The sequence below is a fragment of the Peromyscus eremicus genome, chromosome 19 (genome assembly GCF_949786415.1).
Source record: "Peromyscus eremicus chromosome 19, PerEre_H2_v1, whole genome shotgun sequence".
NCBI classification, from domain to species: domain Eukaryota; kingdom Metazoa; phylum Chordata; class Mammalia; order Rodentia; family Cricetidae; genus Peromyscus; species Peromyscus eremicus.
In genome coordinates, this window is record NC_081435.1 from 22,595,979 (window position 1) to 22,618,515 (window position 22,537).

Sequence of the window (22,537 nt, forward strand, 5' to 3'; positions counted from 1 at the left end):
TCAGAAGACCAAGTGAGAGATGGTTATCTTAAACCTGTTCTTCCAGGATAGTTTGATACCCACCGGCCTGTAAAGACTGCCTGCCTCAAAGCTCTGGCTTCTCAGTCTACTAATCCACTAAGATTCTCACATCTATTTTAGGTTTTTTACCTTTAGCTCCGGATTTTACTCCTCTATATTTGCTCTTTCTAACTTTGAAGCTCAATTCACCATCAAGTTCCTCCTCCTCCTCCTCCTTCCCCTCCTCCTTCTCTCTCTGCTCCTCTTCCTCCTCCTCCTTCTTTCTATTCTCCTTCTTCTTTTACATCACAATGGATGAATGAAAACAAATACCTAGTAAATACTTGATATCTATTTCTAATCCCAGACTACTAGAACCCAAGTCCCCAAGGTGAGAGTTCACATTCCATCCATTCTTCTGTTCCTCTGCTAAAGGACAGGGGACTTGGATGTTGACTACCTGATAACATGCCTAGCTACTAAATCTTTTTAAATTTACCTACATCTCTAACATAACGTACCAGAGGCTAAACACTCATGAGGAAGCATAGATTAGGTGTTGAATACTCTATCAGCTTTTGCTGTCCTGGGCTGGGTTTACAATAGTAATGAAGGCAATTCACTAGATAAAATGTGTCCAAAATAATATAGGTAGATTATTAAGGTTAATCCCGGCACATGGATTCTTAGATGTCATCGTGGAGAAGGAGCACTCAGTTCCCTGGATTAAAATGGATTACTTAAGAGCAGTGTCCTTCCACTAGAGAAGGGGGAGACTGCAGACACATCTTGACCATTCTTACTCTTAAGGCAATTTGGGAAGGGAGGAAGGGAAATAACAAGGGGGCTAATGAGGTTGAAAGACATCTATACCCTAAGTGTATCTTTGCATTTACTTTCAATTATAAATGTTGGGACATGGCTTGTGGCTCAACTGAAGAAATTTGAACCATCTGGGGCTTGCCTAATGCTCTGTACGAGAAGGTGGGATCATCACGCGGATGGAATCTATGATTGATAACTGGTTACAATAGTAGGAATAAGCCAAAACATATCCCAGAGGAAAAGAGACTTTTTTAATGTCTTGAAAGGGAACTTTTTTGGCTCTGTTAGATCCAGGTGCTCATTTCATCACCCATGAAGTTCTTTGAAGGACAATGTATACAAGAATTATCCCAACAAGGATTAGACCAGGTCCATAGTAGGGACTATATGTGTGACTTTGTAGTGTGCCTTTTGAACCAATTCAGTATATTGCATTTGCTACTTCTACATCTGAAGGGACATCTGGAATCAATGATTTATGCTTCTTTTTCCCAGTTCCACTGGTTTTAGGAGAAATCCTACCAGGGGAAAACTGCATGCCAAGAAGAGCAATGGACCATGTAAATGGCTAACTCTAGACCATCTCTCTACACCATCCCACAGCAGCTCCAACAACCACATTAACCTTGTGAACTGTGTGCTTCTGTGATTGCAGTATCTGGAGAAAGGGATATCTACTGGGATCGGATTGGCCACTTCCCTCAGATGGCTCACAGGGGCATACCTTTTGGAAGCAGCTGCTGGTTTACTGGGCTCTTGTCGGCAGTGAGCATCTGATCAGTGGACACCTTGCAACTCTCCAGCCCGCCAATCCTGCTCTGAATCAGCTCGTCATATTCCACCACTAGCCTCACTGATCAAATGGAAATGCCATCCTTGCCCAAGCAGGATCTTGGCTTTACATGAAGTGGTAGCTAAATTCATGAGGGAAACCTTATTCCCAGGTATGCTGCTTGAGGCAAAGCTGTTGACTCAATGAAATCCTCATAGTTCACAGAGGTTCTTCTAAATGACTGGGCCTGGCTCATTCATGGCTCAATTATCCTGCAACCAAGTGCCATCAGCCTCGGTGTTATCAATGCAGAACCCAAAGCAGACATAATCATTGTCTTCAATTGGAAGAACACAAGTCCATTCTTGTAACACTTTAGCCAGTACTCCCTTTAATACATCTTGCTTTACTTTTTCAGAGTCTTGAGAAATTGCCAATTGGCTATTTCTTCTTCAAGGATATGAACAGTGGAAAGAAATTGTAGCTGTTCATCTGAACATCTGGGCTACTCAAGTAGAAGCCCACACACAGCGAGAGCCTGTTATTTTACAAGATCAGCTGAAATCAAGTTGCTGTGTCTCTCGGATTGCCACCATTTCTGCTCAGAGCTCTGATCTTACCAGACATGCCAACATGTCCACCATCCTAGAATAGGAAGGCAGTAAGGAGCCCCGCTTCTGTTTTCCACACTACTGCTTCAGGCTATGCCTGTGACTGCTGCTCAAAGTTGACCTGTTTGTCATAGGTGTGACTACAGTGTGTGCAAGGTGTGTTCCGCCCACTCCCCACAGCCTGACTGGGTTGGACCTTTCAGCCTCCTCTATCAGTTTTTCCCCCCTTGACACACTTTTTGATATCACTGTTACAAGACCATCAGCCAATTCTAACCCATACCATTATAGTCCTTGAAATCCATCTGTTTTCTCCTCTCAGTTTTGATCCATTTTGGAGTCTTAAAATGTGTGTCATCTTTATTAAAAAAGTCACTCAACTGCAGATGTTCAGAACAATGGGATGGTTGTTGAAGTATCCAGTGGGCTTTTTACCTCCTCTTAGTAGAGGACATATAACATTCTGCATTGTGGAAAGTTAGAGAAACCTTCTCCAAGACAACCTGGTTCTGGTGGGCACAGGCCTGAAATCCTCGCTACAAGAGAACCTGAGACAACAGGATTGATGTTCCTGTACCCAGGCTACTGTGGAGATTCAGAGCCAGGCTGTTCAACTTGGATCCTGTTTTAAAAGTAAAATGGGGGGCCGGGGGTGTGTGTGTGGTGGTATCACATGCCTTTAATCCCAGTACTCGGGAGGCAGAGCCAGGTGGATCTCTGTGAGTTCGAGGCCAGCCTGGTCTACAGAGCGAGATCCAGGATAGGCACCAAAATACACAGAGAAACGCTGTCTTGAAAAAAAAAAAAAAAAGCGGCGGCGGGGGGGGGGGGGGGGGGGGAGGGGGATTTAGAGTTGGGGATAAAGCCCAGTAGCAATTCTTACCTTTTATACCCAGTCCCCTGCTTTCAATAACCCCAGCACTGAAAAATATACATATATAAAATAAAAATAATTTTAAAATGACTTCTTCTTCTTCTTGTGGCTGTCTCTAGAAAGAACTCATCTCTCAGCTGCATCCTGGGAAATAATCAGCTGAAAGCACCAGGATTATATAAATCTGTTTTGAAAATTTGCAATTCCATCCTCACTATACCTGGACTCAAGTTTCTTCCTTTCTTAAGGAAGCTTCAAGACACACTGATTAGGCCACCCTCCAGTGACAGCCAGACCAGAAGAGGCCTGAAGAATTCAAACTGAATTCTGTCAGAACTCCATGGTTCTCTTTAGGACTAGTCCTCGATCATAAAGACTGTAGTCTGCTTGCTGGGTATCTGATAAATAACAAGAGAGTAAGCTGTCTAAGTTTTATAAAGATGTTCTTCACCATCTTACGTTGGACTCTTGGTAAAGGCCTAGGGGCAAGTGTTGATTTTTTGAAAGTGAAGTTTCTGCTCCTAAACTAGGGCATAACAACATTATGGCAGTGGAGTGGGAGCTACCACCCTGGCTCTCAGACAAGGAGCACATTAGATCTTTGTAGGCGCAGAGGAAGGAAAGACACTCATGATATTTATCTGTCAGATCCACCTGGGAGCTTTCCTCAATGAGAAGAAAATCCTCCATGTGGCTTTCCCTGTAGCTATAACAACATGCAATTTTAAAACAAGTCTGCCAGTCACCACCAGATGGACCTGACCTGGTGTGGTTACCGCTTCTGTGAATCGTACTGAGAGACCTCAGCAACAGCTTTAGACTTTTACTGTGCTGGCCAAAGCGGAACCTGTACACATTCCGAGACACTTCACTGAACTTACATTAATGTCCCAGGCCAAGAAACACAAAGGAAAAAACCCACTTGACTTCCTTCAGAAAGCACTACTGGCTTATGGGTACAGTTAGTTGCATCTGAGACCCCAGAAGCATGGTTGACCTCACAACTACAAAATGACCCCATCACATTGCTTGACATTTGGGTAACAGCGGCCTTCATTAGATGCGATGTGACCTCTTCCCCTGTGTTACATTACTAGGTGGGTAATGAAGTAACTCATGCACAAATGAATTCAGAAGTCACCACAATACGGAAAAGGGGGGAAAAATCAGTGGGGAACAACACTTTATAGGTCTCTTGCTTCTGCACATCTTGTGGCCAAAGCCTCTTTGTTTCAAATTTCTGAAGACATTTATGTATGATTGTACAGTGGACAGCTTTGGGAGTGTCTCTCTTTCTGGGGCAAAGGACAGATAGTCTTAATGTCTACTAGAAAAGTTCCCTAAGCTGAGGCTTCCCTCCGTAACAGCAGTCCACTGTGAGTGCAGATAACAACTGGTCTTCTTTGGTTACCCCATGGCAACTGAGGTTTAAGGAACTGGTACAAATTCCTATAGTCTAGCTACTGCTAACTAAGTATTTGATGCTAGCCCAGGACTGTGATGTCTTCCTTCTGTCAACATCCATGATGCTGCTTGTGAGGTTACAAGGAGGTAAAATCCAGACTCTCCTCAGTTCTTAACAGCTACCCCGCATGACAAATCATGAGATTAATTAACAAATGCTGCAGCTCTCCTTACTTATGCCATTAATCCATGATCCTTCCAGAAGCAGAATCACGTGCTTTATAACTCAACAACCAAGACATGCCATAGTTATTTTCAAACTAATAGTATTTTAAGTGCCAGAAAAGATCAACATTGCACCATATACCAATATAAAGATATAGCAAGTTCAGCAATATTTGGAAGCACATCCACACTGTTAACCTATGTTTGTGATGCCATAACACAGTCCAAGTATTTCAGCCACCCCCTTTTGTCCCCCATGCAGTTTTTTAATGTATTTGTATAATTAACATAATGAAGTAAAAAAAAATGTGTTACCAAGATGAAAAAAAAAAACAATTTGTGTATTATTATTGTAGGATCTTGGTCGGGTTACCTTACATTGCCCTAAGTAATCCTTAAAATGTGAACTGTCATGGGAAAAATGATTTGGTTTTTCAAGATGTGTTTAAGCAATCTTAACTCATACTGAGAATAAGGTTCTTATTCTCGATAAATAGTAGAAAGAATTGGTAACCAAGATGAGCAATTATGCATTTATTGCTTTTCCAGCTCTATTTAGCAGAAGGTTCAGACATAAGATAAAGATTTCCATGACTGTCTCCTTGTCTTTGCACATGTGGGCAAGACCTGCCTTAACCCTCCTGTTGATGAGTGTTTCATTCCGAGGAGGCGCCACCTCTGAATGAGATGTGAGAGAGGAACATTCCTTTCACAGAAGGTCTTTTCATTTGCTGCCTTCACCACACACAGGCCTCTTTCCTTTGGCCAGAGTGTTATACAAATAGGAAAGTTAGCTGATTTCCTATTTAGTACAGGACACAGCCTTGCCAAGGTCATGCTGCCCTTTCCAAGGCTGGCTACAGAAGGAGCACACCAGCTAGGCTGATCATGGGATTTTTTTTTTCCTGAGCTCAGTGAAGTAGCTATAGGTAGAGAAATAATTCATCTCATTCATGTGGTTTAAGTTTTTAGGACCCAATACCACAGGCAGCCAATACAAGTACCCGTACTGATAAGACACAGTTGCCCATGAGGATCTTATAACTTAGGAAAGACAGACTTTCCACCAAAGAATACAAGTGGATTCAAGATGAAATTATAAAGGGGAGAGGGTGACCCCTCCTCTGCAAGAGAATTCCAAGGCTGCGGGGAACCTTGAATGCTTGAGCTAAGACATGACGAACTCATGCAAAAAACTAAATTTTCTTTAAAAAAAAAAAACAGAAAGAGCACCTGAAACAAAGAATTGAGCCAAGGGGTGACAGTTTAGCAGTGCTGGAACACAGCTTCAGACTTGTCTAATAAGAGGTGAGATAAAGCCATATTCGAGGGCCAAGAGTGGAGTGTTTAAAGATTCGAGACACTGGAACCCGAGCTGAAAGAGCCAGTGCAAACACACCAGACATGAGAGAAAGAGATCGTTGTGCATCAGAATCCCGGGGAAGTTCAGAGGAGGTTATTTTTAGACGAGAAGCTTCATAGAAAAGCTTGGCTGAGACTGGCTGTAGTTCCTGTGGAAATGCATACAAGGAACAAACAGACACAGATGAAAATAACTTTTAAGAGAAGGGAGAGAAGCCAGGTGCTTAGACATCATGAATGTATACAGGAAGATATAAGGATGGTTCTTGTGATCTAGGCATCGGGTAGTTTGTTTATTACTCCTGTTGTGTCTTGCATTTTCCCTCCAAAACATTTACTGAGTGAAAAAATAAAGCAATCAACAACTCAAAAGAAGGCAACCCATTCTCAACTAGTCAGGGTGCAGAACGTGGAGTGTTCAGCCCTAAATGGGACATACATGATCGTATTTCTTCCCCCGATGCTCAAGAGTCTGGAGAGAGGAGGCAGAAAGATTGTCAGAGCCAGAGGTGGTGCATAACTTCTAGGAAACGGAGAGTTTTCTGGATACAGTAGGACAGCTGCATGTACAAGCTCACAGTGATCGTGTCTGCGTGCACATGACCCGTGCACACTCAAGGAGACACAAGCTCAGCATGGAGCGGGAAGGGTAGTTATGGGAGAAGTGGGTGGAGGGGGTGAATTTGTTCAGATTATATTGTGTGATATTCTCAAAGAATTAATAAAAAATATTGTTAAAAACGAAATTATGAGCCATATAGTGATTCTCCTTTCAAAACGTATGCAATCTAGTTCAGATAAAAGAGAATAAACTTTGGTAACAGATACTTAATGTATATTTATAGAATAAGTGTCACAGAAATATAGACAAGAAATATAGTTAGACAAGAAAAAGGAATTATTTATCTCTAGTTGTTTTTGTTTGTTTTTTTTTTTTTGTAGGTCCTGGTGCAGGGGTGAGAGTGTTTACTCTGTGTGAAAGGAATACACTAGCAAAATCTCAGAGGTAATAAAGGGCAGGCTCTAAGACACAAAGTAGTAAATGTCTCCTGAGGCATTTTCAGCAAAATAAATTTAGAAACATTAACACAAAGTTGTGGGGTTTTTTGTTTTGTTTCATTTTGGGGGGATTTTTTAAAATTTTTCTTTGGCCCTGTACATAAAAACTAGTGGTATTTATTGAATTGGATGGAAGATAAAATGTCTCAAAGAGAAGCCAGCATTAAGGGGAAAATTAGATGAAGAGGGAAGAGATGCTCTTGTAGCTTCCAGGGCCTCTGGGCAGGGTAGTAGCATCCTACATTGTCTGTGTCCCAGCAGGTGTCAGCAGTGGTTATGGATTACTGTACCTAGCAATTCCTCTCTGCCGCAAGATTGATGCAGCATCCTCTACAAATACCTGGTGACTGACTAGAAGACGCACATTTTGTGGTGGGTGAACTGAAAGGAGGTGTCTTCTGCTTTCATTTACAAAACTTGGAAATTCTCACATGAACAAGGCACCCAAATCCATACCATTTTTGGAGAGAAGGAATTGGAAGAAAGAAGAAAGACTTAGACTTGAATTTAAATCCAATTAAGCCTAAGCAAGCAAACAAAAAGGTCTAGAGCAAATTAAGATAACTTTGATAAGAGTTAATTTTCTGTTTGATTCTGAGATCTACCTTTGGCTCTAGCTAGTCATGGCATTCTGATCTGGCCCAAACATTAGAACATTACGTAGTATTGTCCCTCCCATTAGAATTAAATCAACCGGGCTTGTCAATCTCCTGATTAGAAGATCACCTCTCAGGCAAGCTGATCTACTTGAAGATATGCTAAAGTGATAGAAGGGATAACTATCCCTTAGATGGGATAATGTTCTTACACACACTAGAATTACCTCCACTGATGCAGTGACTCACAGATCGTTGCCAAGTCTGTCCACTTTCCTGTGTTCTAACCCAAAGGTGTAACTTTCTCCCCCCTTCTGTCCCTTTGAATACCAGTCAAAATCCTAAGAACGCTTGCCCTGACACTGGCTTTCAGCTTACAGACACCATTGCTGTTCCCAACTCAGAAGCGTGACTCTGTTTCCATTTTTTTCCGTCTCTTTCATCCTGGCAGCTGCCAAGATTGATAGCTTGCCTGACCTATGGTTTGTCTTTCAAACACTAATACAATGGCCCTTAGTGGGTGGGAAAATGGCTCAGCAGATGAGGTGCTTGTCACACAAAGTTACGTACAGAGTTTATACCCCCAGAACTCATCTAAACTCCAGGCATAGTGCAGCACACAGAGACGGGAGTTAGCCAAGCAAGCTGGCTAACTTCACTCAGGAAATACTTTATGCTGATTATTAGAATTTACTGTTGAACTCATTAGATAAACTATTGATGAGAAACTATGACAACAACATAACATGATATGAAGTGCTGCCTGACCTAAGGACCAAAAATGATATTTTATCAAAGAGAAATTAAAAGCCCATCCTCCAAGCTGGTGGCGGCACTCTAAACAACTGATTGCGCTCAGGTAACACTTGCTATTGTCAAAAGAGGTGTGGAAGACCATCTATATAATATCAGCGCTCACTGGGGAAGTTTGGCTCTAGTTCATCTTCTAGAGTCTAATTTCTAGATTACAGAATATACAGAGGCTAGAAAGGCAACATTAAAAAAGAAACGTGTGCCCGGCGATGGTGACGCATACCTTTAATCCCAGCACTTGGGAGGCAGAGGCAGGCGAATCTCTGTGAGTTTGAGGCCAGCCCGGGCTACAGAGTGAGTTCCAGGAAAGCCGCAAAGCTACACAGAGAAACACTGTCTCAAAAAACAAACAAAAAGAAAGAAAGAAATGTGTACCATATATTTAAAATTTTTTAGTATGCACATGTAAGTAAAATGAAACAGTGAACATATTTTAGTAATTGAAATTTATGTAACCTACCTAAAACACTTTAACATGTAACCATTATAAAACATTAATGAGATCTTCTACATTCTTTTTTATTTGTAGTATGACTGCTAAATTTGGCACAGATTTTGTCCTAGCACACTTCAGTTTAGACAAGCCATGTTTAAATTGCTCAGTAACAGCTACCATATTGAACAACACAGGATAGAGGGATAAACTAAGCTATAGAGTAATAGTCGACTATATGTCAGCTTTGCAAGGCTACCTTGCCTCCTTACTCAAGCAAATACTAACACAGGCATTGCTGTAGAGGTGCTTTAGAGACAGCTTAAGGTTTACAATAACAACTCTAAAGAAAGTAGATTCTATTTGACAATATGAGTAGTTCGCATCCAACCAGTTGAAAAACAGCACAAAGTGATGTTTCTTTGAGGAGAGGAAATTCTGGCTCATAATCACAGGAACATCCCCCATCTGAGAGTTTCCAGTTGGCAAGTCTGCCTTACAAACTTCAAACTTACAACCTCATCAATTAAATCATCAACATTTACAATGTTATGTATGATGCATGATTTGCAGTCATGCACCCCATAATGGCAGGGATACATTCTGAGAAATGCAGTGTGGGGTGTTTCATCATCATAGCATGTATTTACAAAAGCACAAGGGGCATCATAGGTCAGTCAGTCATGTCCCATGGTCTCTTTGTGCAGTGAGGGGTTAGAGCGAACGTTTGGGCTAGGCTGCTGAGGGCACAAATGGCATCTTGTTTTACAGTAAACAGCTGTAGATTGTTTAACCCCCGGTAGACCCGTTCCGCTTGCCAGAAGCACTTCAGGGTGTGAGTACTCTGTCTTCTCCTGGAAGACATTCGGAGTTAGGACAGTCCCTGTACATGTTCACTGGAATAAGAGGTCTGACACCACCAAGCAATTCGAACGTGCTCTGCATCTTCTATGAGTACGTCTTTGCTGTCTTCTGTTTCTAAAGGGTTCACAGCAATACTTGTTTGCACGAGGTTACAGAATTAATTTATTGTATGGATTTATGGTTTAAATTTTTGTTGTGATTGAATTGGTACATCCGTTACAGGAGGAAAACATTAAAAATAAAAGAAATATACTATAAAATAATGATAAAAAATGCAGCCTGATAAATCTGAAACATGCTCATTTCTTCCACACTGCAAATGTTGCACATGCTGAACTTTCCCATAACTGGCTGCACAGCATGTTTACTTATAGTAGCTGTACCACAGACAGGTGAGTGATGCGTTGTACTGAGCCCTGTGATGGTTATGTTGGTATGGGTGAAAAGAATCATTCACTTTCGTTCTAACCCTATAGGACCACTATTATACATATATTACATAACTCATCACTGACTGAAACATTGCTATATGGTTCATGGCAGCATATAAGAATAAGCTGTAAAGGGTGCACAGGAAATGATTGGAATGTTTTATGTACGTGTGGTGTGTACAGAGGGGAGCATTGAGTGCACTCTGTAATTCTCCCCACCTTATTCCTTTACAGTATGGCCTCTCCGTGAACCTGGAGCTGGTGGTTTTTAGCTATGCTGGCAGCCAGCTAGCCTTTTGTCTCTGGCCCCCTCAGTGCTGGGTTTACAATCTTGAGAGGGATCACACCTGGATTGTTATGTGGGTGCTTGCATCCAGTCTTGGGTAGCTTGCACAGAATTCAAGGAAAATATTTTTTAAGGGATACTTTCTGGAGTATTTCTGAGTGATGTGTGATGATGTCTCTGGCTTATATTCTATTGACCAAACACACACGAAATTGTAACCCTTCAGTAAGATAATAAAGCACTCAGTATCCATTCTCATAAACAAAATAATCTCTAGCACGGCAAGCAATACTTAACAATGTTTAAAAGTAGCATTCAGCACATTACTGCAGGACAAATTGATTTTTAAAAATTTAGGAGAATGTGCAGCTCTCGCTAGCTGGGGACCAGTCTTCTGTTTCCAGTGTGTGGAAGACCAATGGCAAAAACTTAGGTGGTAACATAGATGATTCAGTGTGTGAATTTTTCCCGCCTAGCCCGTATTTCCACATGACACATGAGGACACCATGCCTCAGAACACTGGCTCTGACATAAGCTATAAAATGGACAGTTTGGCTTTCTCAGTGTTTTCTTATGAGTGCAGATCCTGGCCAAGTCACAGCATGTTCTTTTACCAAAATTCTCTCGTACAACTAAAATGACAAGATATTCTTCTTTCTCTTCCTGTCATTAAATTGTAATGAAGTGTTGATGACCTACTGTTATGGTTACCATTATTGCTATGGCAACAGTCCTATACATTCCAAAAGAAGAAGAATCAGACTACTTCAGTATATCGTATCATCAAAGGTCCTCTCTCAGAAGCTAAGGTAACTGTATATTTTTATATCTACTGTGATTTAGCGCAGTATTGAGTAATATTTTCATATTATATGCATAATAGCTTGTGAGGTATGGCAGGCTGTTTTCTATCTCTGTACCAGGTACCCAAGATAATCAGCTTATAAAAATAAAAGGTTCTGGGGCTGTAGAGATGGCTCAGCAGTTAAGAGCACTAGCTGCTCTTACAGAGAGTCAGAGTTCCATTCCCAGCACATACAGGCTGGCTCCCAATCATTTTTAATTCCAGTCCCAGGGACTCTCACTTCCTCTTCTGGCCTCTGGGGGCACTGCACATATGTGGAGAACAGACATATGTGCAGGCAGAACACCATACGCACAAAATGAAATTACAAAATAAAAACAACTAAAACTAAAGGCTGATTTTAACCAGTTTTTAGAAGTTTCGGATCATGGTCAGCTGACCTGACTGCTTTGGGCCTATGGCAGGGGTCTTGTGGTAAGACATAGCCACTTACCTCATGGCCATGCAAAAGAGAAAGGGGAAGGATTCTAGGGTCCCTGTCTTAGGGTTTCTATTACTATGAAGAGATATCATGACCATGGCAACTCTTATAAAGGAAAACCTTTAATTGGGGTGGCTCACTTACAGTTCAGAGGTTCAGTCCGTTATCATCATGGTGGAACATGGCAGTATGCAGGCAGACATGGTGCTGGAGAAGTAGCCAAGTTGTCCTACGTCTTGACTCTCAAGCAACAGGAAGTGAACTGAGACACTGGGTATGGCTTGAGCATATCTGCGACTTCAAAGCCCACCTCCACAGTGACACACTTCCTCCAATAAAGCCATATCCACTCCAACAAATCCACACCTCCTAATAGTGGCACTCCCTTTGGGGGCCATTTTCTTTCAAACCACCACAGTCTATATCTTTTAAGGCCACACAGCCATTTCTTAAATGCTTTCTCTGTTAGATCCTTCTTGTTAAAGTCTCTACATTTCCTAATGACAGCAGACTGGGACCAAGCTTTCGTCATATGGATCTTTGAGGCCCGTCCCAGTTGCAAACTGTAGCACATGACATTCTAGAAAGCTCTTTCACGTATTTATCCTTTCTGAACTTCATAAGACTATGAGTTGTTGGTAGGTACTATGAACTCCATTTTGTAAGCAGGAAAATGGTACACACTATTGCTTGCCTATCCAATAACTACTCACAGCATCTTTCCATTCTCATTTCTAACCAAGTCTTCACTGTGTCTGTAAAAGAAAGGTGCCATTCACACGCCTCCTGTGTCTTCCTTGTTTTTGATTTAAAAAAACCATCACAGCTGTTTATGTTGTCCATTCTATTTCCTGTCTTATATGTGAATTTAAGAACTGGAGTTACTGAAAACATATAGCTAAAAAAAGAAGGGAAGGGTTAGGAGGAGGAGAAAGGGAAGGAAGGAAAAGAGGGAAGAAGGGAGGGAGGAAGAAAAGAAGGGAGGGAGGAAGGGAAGAAAGGAAGAAGAAGGAGGAGGAGGAGGAGGAGGAGAAGAGGAGAAGGATGGTGGCCAATGTGCCCCTCACACTTACCTCAAGATAAAATATTGGCTCAGCAGTTTTCTTCTGGACTTTGTCATACGGGAAGCATTTATCAATTTTAAGTGTTCTAGTGGAGTCTTAAGGCCCTTTACATTCGTCATCAGACTGCCTGAAAACGGAGATACTTTGGCCTCGTCCTCTACGATTTGTATCTGTATGAGTTACCTTTCTCATTACTGTGACACACTGTGTGACAGATACGTGTCGACAAGCAGCTCAAGGGAGGCTGGTTTGCTTCCGTTTGTGTTTAAAGGGGATGGAATCCGTCAGGGTGAGAAAATCCTGGTAACAGGAGTGTGAGGCGAGCTGGTCACACTTGGGAAGGGAAGAGTGATGAAGGCTGACACTCAGCTCACTCTTCCTTTGTATTCAGTCCAGGACCTCAACTCATGATATGGTTTCACTCGAGATTAAAGTAGGTATTCCTACCTAGGTTAACCTAGTCTAAATGATCTCTCAAGGGCATGCCTAGGAGTTGATGTCATCTAGATAATTCTTTACAGGTATCCCAGAGGCTTGCCTCCTAGGTGATTCCAGATCCTATCAAGTTGAAGATCAATATTCACCATCACAGCATCCTTTCATTATTGATATCTCAGTCTTAATTCTCTAGATAAGACTTTAAGGAATACAGTGTAGGAGTATAGAAAGGACATCCTTGTCTTATTCCAGATTGTGAAGGAAATGCTCCCGGATTTCCTCTGTTTGGTTTGATGTTGATTAGACATTTGTTATATACATCATTTATAATGTTGAGATGCATTTATTCCACCCCTGGTTTACTCTGAGCTTTTATCATGAAGGCTGTTTGACTTTGTCAATGACCATTTGTGTATTTATTGAGATAATTGCGTGATTTCTGTCCTTGAGTCCATTTATGTGAAATGTTAAATGTATTGATTTATGTATGTTGTGTTGCTGAAATGAAGGCAACATGTTCATGGTGAAGGATCTTTTGATGTGTATTGATTTTGTTTGCAAGTATTTTACTGAGAATTTTTGCTCTCATGCTCATCAAAGTGGTTAGCCCATAATTGTTGTTTTGTTCTTATCCATTTGAAAAAAGATTTATCATAGAATACTTGCAAACAAATAAAAACACCACACACCCAAATTAACTAACCCCAAAGTCTATACAGCTTCAAAGTGGAAGCTTCCCATCAAATTTACACTTTCAGGACTTAATACATTTTATGAACGTTTCCATCATGCAAAACAAAATTGCATTATAGAATTATAACTAGAAAAACAACTATTTTATATCCTCTTTCATAATTTGTGTCTACTACCAACATTCACTCCATCCTCATCCCTTAGCCTCTACTGTTCTCTTTTCTTTATCTTATACTGTACCCACATGCACATCTGTTTACATATATTATTGGCTATTGGGGTACCCAATGACTTTATAAGATGCATCAAATTCTTTCCTTTCCTGCTTTATGGAATAGTTTAAAGTTGCTAGTTTTTTTTTTTAAAGATTTATTTGCTTTTCTTTTATTTTGTATGCATTGGTGTTTTGCCTGCATGTATGTCTGTGTGAGGATGTCAGATCCTCTGGAACTAGAATTACAGACAGTTGTGAGTTGCCATGTGGGTGCTGGGAAATAAAGCTGGGTCCTCTAGAACAGCAGCCAGTGCTCTTAACCACTTGGCCATCTCTCCAGTCCCACTAGTTCTTCTTTAAAGGTCTGTTAAATTAAGCAATGACTCCATCTAGACATGAGCTTTTTGTTTTCCAGTTGGGAGACATTTTACCATTTTTTTAATTAACATTTTTTTATTAATTCTTTGGGAATTTCACATCATGCACCCCAATCCCACTCATTTCCCAGACCTTGCATGTCTATGCTCCACCCTTGTAGCCTCCCCTATCAAAAAATAAAAAAATAATAATAAAAATAATTAAACACACACACACGTCACTCCTCTGTCTTTCCTGCTTCTCCATCACATATTCATTCTTTGGAGTAGCCTTGGAAGCTGCAGTGTGTCAGGCAGTCTACCCTCTTGTCCAAACAGCTTTACTTGCAAATGTTCATTGAAATGAGTCATTGGTCTGGTTCAAGGCCTCTGGCTTCTGGTACACCATCCATACTGGACCCTCACTGAAACTTCTCCCAGATATCTTGCAGCTATGGTTCCACAGGACTGGTCCCTTCACTTGCTCCAGACAGCATTAATATTGGAGAAGGCCCATTCAAATCCCTGGATATGGGGCTGGGTGGTAGCTGAGTTGGTGGGTCTGGGCCTCCACCAGGACCTACCCCCTCGGGCAAGAGTCAGAACAAGCTCTCCCTTAGGCATGGTGAGGGGTGGGAGCAGCTCTTCTGAGTGCAGGGCCAGCTCTCTCTAAGAAGAGGTCAGAGAGGTAGGGGCAGTTCTCCCAGGGCCCCCGGTGGTGACAGACATCAGTGGGCCATGGACATCAACACAGACCCAGCTGTGGTGAGCCACAGCTCAGGCCTGGAGGTAAATGTGGCCTCGGGTGGCAGTACAGGCCACTCAGATTAGTATGGTCCCAGCAGCAACATGGCCCTTGGACTTCAACATGATCGAAGGTGGCTGCCCAGACCACAGGTATCCCTGTGGGCCATGGACATCAACATAGACCCCAGCTGCAGTAGGGCCACAGACCCAGACGTGGCTCTCAGTGGCAGCACGGCCTGGACATCACGTGACCCCAGCTGGCAGCATAGGCTTCCCATATCAGCCTGTTCCTCACTGTCGGCACAGCTTAAGTTCTGCTTCTCTCCACAGCACAAGAACGGCTCTGCTGCTCCTCATCTCTCACTCCTCCATCACATACTTCATCTCAGTGGTGTCTGCCGGCCCAGGCCCCGAGATGCCTGGCAGGCCTGGTGTCTTCCCGCGTTTTACCCTTTCTATTTCACTGCTTGTTACAGATTTTCCTCTTGGTTAAGTTTTGGTAGATAAAATGTGTCTAGAAATTTGTCCATTTTTCTACATTTTTCTAGTTTACTGGACTAGAACATTATGTATGTTCTGGTGATCCTCTGTATTATATTGGTATCTAGTATAATTCTCTTCATCTTTAATTTTATTGATTTGGGTCCTTTAAATTTTTATTTATAAATTATTTCATACAATGTATTTTGATCATATTATTTCCCCTCCCTTCTCCAAACTCGTCCGCACCTCCTTAACCCACTCAACTTCATGTTCTCTTTTATCTCTACATCAAAAAAAATCAAAGCAAACAAACTAAAAATATCCAACACACACACACACACACATACACACACACACACACACACACACACACACACACACACACACGCACGTGCAAATAAAACATAACATCTGTTCTGTGTTGGCTCCTGGGCCTCGGGCTTGCCCTGGAGTGTGGTTAGTACATAGTGAGATTCCTTTGGAGAAAACTGATTGCCCCTCTCCCAGCAGGTATCAGTTGCAATAGCTTTGTGGTTGGGGTGGATTTGTGTCCACTTTTCCTTCCTATGCTGGGATTTTGCCCAGTGAATGCTGTCACAGTCTCTGTGGGTTCATGTGTGGGCCAGTCCTGTAGTATCCAGAAGACCCTGTTGCTCTGGAGTCGTTCATACCTCAGGTAATAGAATGGAAGATGGTGGAGAAGTCATTTCAATGTGGGTCTTATCTCACTTTCTTTCAGTTAGTTCTACTAGTTTTTGTCAATCTTGTTAATCTTTTCACAGCACTAACTCTTCATTTAGTTACCTCTTTATATTTTATCCACATACAAAAGTCCACGTTTTAATTGCTCCTGTTCCATTTTATGATACATATTAGAATTTATGTCCTTTATATTATGTATCCACTAACAAAATATTGTGGTTATTTTTAATACTTCGAAAAAGCTTGTCATCTATACATCACACTTCCAGTAGTAGAGGGCTTTGAATTGACTATTTTTGACTATTTTACTTTGAATTTTTTTTTTCATGCTCTTGGTCATACCCTTTCCTTTTAGCTTAAAGAACTTTAGCTTTGTTAGTAACTCAGGTCTCACAGTAACGAACCCGAGCTTGTGTTTATGCGGGGAAAGGTTTTATGTGTCCACCATTTCTGAAGGATAGCTTTTCAGGTATAGTATTCCAAATCTTTTTATTATCTTACTCTCTCCTCATGGGTGTGCAAAGTGTCTGCTGAGAAATCCTTCGAGGGTCCCTTGTATGTGACAATTGCTTGCTCTGGCTGCTTTCAACATTCTCTTTGACTGCTGAGGAAGTTTTTCTAGCATATCCAGGTGAGATACCAATGATGATTCAGTTCTTACGACACTCCCTCCCCAGCATGTTTTTCTTTCTTCTCTTCCTCAACGTTCTAATTTCTTACCTGAATTCCTTCACTTTCACAAACGCATCTTCATGAGTGGATGGTTGCTCTAACTGAGGTCTCTGTGAGAGGTGAGCATTGAAAACTCTCTTCTGCCCTCTTATAATGTCCCTCCTTGGCATTTAGCTCTTTAAAAATATCCCACAGTGCATCAGTCCAAGTTTACCATCCCCTTAATTTTTCTGAACAAGTGATACTTGTGTGTCCTGTGTGGCTCCCTGCTTTACAATTTAATGACATAATGCTGAAATCTATGTTTTGCCTGGATTTGCCTCCTCTATAAGATTTCTTTTGCTAGCTTAACTAAGCATATCTAATAGCCCTTTGTGTATGATTTAAGAGAATTTGATTAGAGCCAAAATTTGTTTACTTTGTTCCAGTTCATCAACCATTCACGTGTGCATGAATTAAATTATGGTGTTATTAATCATCCAACAGATGTTCTGAAATCAATAACAAGGTTTAAGGGGCCCAGAAAGGTGCTGCTTAAACCAGAGGCTTGACAGCTTGGAGAAAGACCTAAGCCTGCTCCATTTCATCGTATTTCCAACACATATTTTTAATAAAGACATGAGATTTTCTCATACTTGTTGTCTTAGTTCAGACTATTACAGTGTAGCATCGACTAGTGTCATAAACAACAAACATTCATTCCTCTGTTCCAGGGACTAGAATGATGAGGTCGGAATGCCAGCATGGTACAGCAGTTACAGTAGGGTTCTTCTTCCTTGTGTCTTCACATGTCCTTTCCATAGTGCACACAGAGAGAAAGGCCCCATGCTTCTTCCTGTGTTCTAAAGAAATTAATACTATCCAGGGCACCTCAGTCTCATAATCTAATTTACATGTATCATCTCTGAAAGACCCCACCTCCAAATAGCACTGTATTAAAGGTTAAGACATGGACAAAAATTTAAGGGGGTTTGAAACATGCTAGATATTTAACAAATGAATACTTTTACATACCTAAGTAAACATGTTGAAATTACGGTTTCCATGCAATAACAATGATATTTGTAGACTATACTAACTTACAATGTCCTTCAATGCTACAACAGACTTGAGTTCAATGCCATTTGGTTCCGATCTGTCAGCTGGTCTCTATTTGTATATACTCGTTTGAAGACAAGGTCAAATTTCTAAATTTGATGGCCTCCATGAATGTGAGGTTTAAGCCAAATGTCCCTGTTTGACTCCAGTCATTTAGGAGCAAATTAGACTAAACTGCAGACAGAGTTACCAGTTTCTATTCATATCCAGGCTGCTCAACTCAGCAGCTCAACTGGTCAACTAAAATGACTGTGTCAATTCCAGGGGGACATGGCCATGTGACCATTTTAGAACATTCTTGGAGGAGTATTGCTAGTGGATTTACTGCATTGCCAGAGACTTAAGACCAAGAAAGTCCCAGGCAGTGGTTGGCCTCAGTGAGGAAGTACCTGTTTTTCAGTGGGACCGAATTTACTAGACACCGACAGTTTGGTCATACCCAAATTCCTGCACTGAAAACAACACTGTACAACACTGTAGTCTTCAAGTGAACACATGTGCGTGTACGGGATTAAGTGACTTTCTGGTGTCTTGTCCACGCACCAGTGACAAGAAGAATCTGATCAGAAAACAGCTTGATATAAAATGTAAAATCTAGCTCTTTCTTTCACGTCAACTATATTTAGACACCATTGGCAGGCCATATGGGTGTTTTTCTATTTCTTTATTAAAAAAGAAAAATACAGGCTAACACCAAGTCTTTCAAATTAGTGCAGGTCTTAATGCTAGCCATTTAGATGCTTGCAGGATGCCTCCAGCACTCATTTGGCCGTATGGAGAGAATAATCTTTTCTCTCTCAGTGGCACCTTGGATACACACCTGCCTGTTTAAAATCAGGCATACAAAAGAGGAGGTGCTGATGAATTTGATGCTGTCTAGACAACTATACTACGGCACAGTGTTGCTCTGTTGGTTACCATGGTAATGAGCAAATAAGCTCTTAGAGCCCTGCTAAATAATGGGTTGTGAATACTTCCTCTACAATAGGCAATTTTCCTTTCCTTGAAACGGGGATTGCTAAAAACAATCTAACTAAGGCCAAAGCATAGAATCATAGCACCCACTACTGTTTCAGAATTCGAGAGAAATGCCACAATTTAACATTCTTTGTCAAAATAACTCATTTGCCCTGCTGTTTTCATCAGAGTCTGTCATTAGGCAGCAGAGGGGCCTGAGACAACAGTCCGGAGTCCTTTTCTCATTCATGTTAGGCTTCTCTGTCATTCACTAACACTTGGATTCCTCCTCTGTCCTGGTCCAGGACAGGTCTCTGAATCACACAGCTGGACAAAGGCATCCTTTTTCTTCAAAGAATGATAGTTTGGGGGGAACAAAGTAAGGCCAACTACTCACTAGTATATGATGAATGCAAGACGTTTCTGGAATACATAGACAGAAAATACAGTCGTGAAAAGATATAGAAATCACGTGGTAGAGAGGATATGCCATTTGAAGGAAAACAGGAGGAATCCAAACCAAGTGGGGAACGCACATCAGAAGGGGAGAGGGCGCAGGGAATTCAATATCCCAGACGTGCAAGAGAAAACTACCACATTCCAGTCAGTTGAACAAACCTGGGTGAGGTGGTAACAATAGGGTGTGGCTGTGTGAGGGCCAGAAGCAAGAGGCAAATCTTAACAGGCAGATACAGTGCTAATCCCGGAGAGCCAACGGCCATTTTAAGCAGAGGAATAATAATTTAGAAACTTATTTGCAGAGTGGACCATGAAGTAGAAGAAGCAAGAAGAGAGACAGGAAGGAAAGCTCATAAGGTCTGTGTAAAAGCCAATAGTTGGCCAAACTCAAGGGTCCTGTGAGTTGTCGCAACTCTTTGTATCCACTGCGGGAACTGCCAGTGATCCCCCCTTGTCCTGTCCGTGTATCCCCTTCTTACACACTCCTGAGCACAGAATCAGCTGAAATACACACTTCTCACATACCCTTGCAGCTAGATATGGTTATGGGATGTGTGCAACTTCAGGCTTTTCCCCTTCCTCTTGTCTCCCTTTCTACAGCCTTGAATATGAATGCATTCCAAAACCAAAGGAACTGATGTAGATGATAAGGAGGAAGCCCAGTGGTAAGGAGGGGGCAAGAAGGCTGAAGTGGCTGGGACTCACTGTATCTGCCCCACGCCACCTCGCATAGCCATTGTTCTCAGAGCATCTGTACTAGTGTCCTAAATAACATACACTCAGGTCATTTGACAGCTAGACACTTTTTCAGTGAGCTGTCTGTTCCTCATGACAAGTTCCTCGCCTGTCTGTAGCTTGTGTATATTTATCTATTTGTCATCTATCCATCTCTTTGTATATAGTCTATCATCTATATATCTACTATCCATCACCCATTTATTATCCATCTTCTATCTCTCCATCCACCTCTAATTTATTGACCAAATATCATCTTCAATTTTCTTCTCTAGCAACTGCTCATAGAGATGCTTCCTTGGACTCTTCATAATTCTTGTTGATCTGACTCAAGACTCTGCTCTACATTTCTGCCTTTGATAGATTCATGACTTTACTCAGTGCAGGAGGTTTCCAATTTTACATTGTACCCTGATCTTTATCTAGACTCATGTCTTCAAATGCTTGCAGCAAATTTCCATTTGTGTCTCTAGCCATCATTTCCAACTGTGTTAGGGTTTCTATTCCTGCAACAAAACACCATAACCGAAAACCAAGTTGGGGAGGAAAGGGTTTATTTGGCTTACACTTTCACATTGTTATTTATCACCAAAAGAATTCAAGATGGGAATTCAAGCAGGTCAGGATCCTGGAGGCAGGGCCAGATGCAGAGGCCATGGAGGGGTGCTGTTTACCGGCTTGCTTCCCCTGGCTTGCTCAGCCCGTTTTCTTAGAGAACCCAGGACCACCAGCCCAGGGATAGCACCACCCACAATGGGCTGCGCCCTTCCCCCATTGATCATTAATTGAGAAAATATCTTACAGCTGCATCTCATGGAGGCATTTCCTCAACTGAGGCTCCTTCCTCTCTGATGACTCTAACTTGTGTCAAGTTGACACAGAACCAGCCAATACATCAACTCATGTCCCGAGATGGCTTGTCCCATCTTCCCTTTCCCACAAGACTCGGTTCCTCAAGCCTATTTTCCTTCTAAGGTTGTGTCATACTTCTTCCTCGTCTGTGAGCCCTAGAGTCTCGTGGAAACTTCAGCTGCTCTGCCTCACCCCGACCCCCCGCCAGCCTGCCATCTTCCCTTATGTTCAGCCTTTCTCTGAGTTCCATTGCGTGGGTTTGTTTTAGGTAACAAAGACTTCCTTCCCATGATTGTTGAGTCAGTCCTTTGAGTGGGCCCTGCTTTCTTCTCTCCCTCCATTACCTGTCCTGTGTATGGTACTGCAAACCTTCTCCCCGCTTTAGAGACTAAAGGTGGCTTATCACATCGCTCTCCAGCCTGATCCCTAAGAAAGATGGTGATAGGTATGAAGAACAGGGACTTTAGAATTTAACAGCACAAGGCCTGGGTTTCTAGTCATAATCACGAGGTATGTGATCTGGAGCAGATTTCTTTACCAATTGAAACTTAAATAGTTTCATGTAAGAATAATAAGGCTTCCTATCTGGAAGACGATGCGAGACACCAGAAATGTAAGTGGCCATCACGGCAGTATCTGACACATGAAGGTATCAATAGATACTTTGGCGTCTGGGTCACTCAGTAAAGAGCTCTGCTCATCAGGGCTGGTTTAGTTCCTTTGGTTAGACCAACTGCACTCCTCTCCACCTCTGTGCCTGGGCTCATACTACCATGCCTGGAATACATACCTTATCTTTCAAAGTATGCTATTGATAACATATTTAAAGTTTGGAGTCCTGGGTTCCAGCTTCGTCCTATCAATGACTGAGAAGAGCATTTCTGGTTTGGGAGGAACATACGTATTTTACTAGCAAATCCAGGATTATTTCTTAGGTAAGGCATTCTGTGACTCAGTATACTGTCCTTTGAATGTACAAATAAGACACTGAAATAGTTCAAACAAATATTAAGATCGTGAGCTTCAGGATCAGAACACTGAGGCTTAAATGTTGGTCACTCTGTCACCTTGAGAAAAGCACTGCACCTCCCTGAGCCCCGTCCATCCTTACAAAGAAAATAGAAGAGTCCCATCTCCAGGGTGTTCTGCAACCAGTAAAATCTATATGAAAAACCCAATACAAAGAGGATGTATGAATTACTCACCTCTGCTGTGACAAAATGCC

At 41.8% G+C, this 22,537-nt stretch overlaps 2 long non-coding RNA genes across 2 annotated transcripts in view; one reads left to right on the top strand and one right to left on the bottom strand.

The window, feature by feature from the left end:
* LOC131895695 (uncharacterized) overlaps positions 1-22,537 on the bottom strand; it is a 65,173-nt gene that overhangs the window by 26,657 nt on the left and 15,979 nt on the right. The gene's annotated exons all lie outside the window — the stretch shown is intronic.
* LOC131895697 (uncharacterized) overlaps positions 11,300-22,537 on the top strand; it is a 37,409-nt gene continuing 26,171 nt past the window's right edge. Inside the window, exon 1 of the long non-coding RNA XR_009375243.1 lies at positions 11,300-11,365. This is a non-coding gene — a long non-coding RNA (uncharacterized LOC131895697). The remainder of the gene's footprint in view (positions 11,366-22,537) is intronic.